The following is a 721-nucleotide window of genomic DNA, read 5'->3' on the forward strand; positions in this document are numbered from 1 at the left end:
GGGGGGGCTCGTGGTTCGGTCATGTATGGGTAGGTTTGGGAGGGAAAGTGGTTTGAATTTGAAGGGTGAGGTAGGTGGGGTTTTATGAAGGATGGATGTGAGTGGTGAAGAGAAAGATGGGATTTGATAGGTGAAGGGTTTTGGGGGAAGAGGTGTTGAGGTGATTGGTGAATGGGTGAAGAAGAAGAGAGAGAGAGTGGTGGGGTAGGTGGGGATCCTGTGGGGTCCACAGATCCTGAGGTGTCAAGGAAAAGTCATCCCTGCACCAAATGGCATGCAAAAATGCGTTTTTAGCCAATTCTGGCGTTAAACGCCGGGCTGGTGCCCATTTTTGGCGTTTAACGCCAGCTTCTTGCCCTTTTCTGGCGTTTAACGCCAGTTTGGTGCCCCTTTCTGGCGTTAAACGCCCAGAATGGTGCCGGACTGGGCGTTAAACGCCCATCTGCTAGCCTTACTGGCGTTTAAATGCCAGCAGGTTCTTCCTCCAGGGTGTGCTGTTTTTCTTTCTGTTTTTCATTCTGTTTTTGCTTTTTTCATTGATTTTGTGACTTCTCATGATCATCAACCTACAAATAACAAAAGAGAATAGATAAAATATAACATTGGGTTGCCTCCCAACAAGCGCTTCTTTAATGTCATTAGCTTGACAAAGGGCTCTCATGGAGCCTCAGAAATGCTCAGAGCAACGTTGGAACCTCCCAACACCAAACTTAGAGTTTGA

This window comes from Arachis duranensis, chromosome 2, assembly GCF_000817695.3.
Source record: "Arachis duranensis cultivar V14167 chromosome 2, aradu.V14167.gnm2.J7QH, whole genome shotgun sequence".
In the NCBI taxonomy this organism is placed as follows: domain Eukaryota; kingdom Viridiplantae; phylum Streptophyta; class Magnoliopsida; order Fabales; family Fabaceae; genus Arachis; species Arachis duranensis.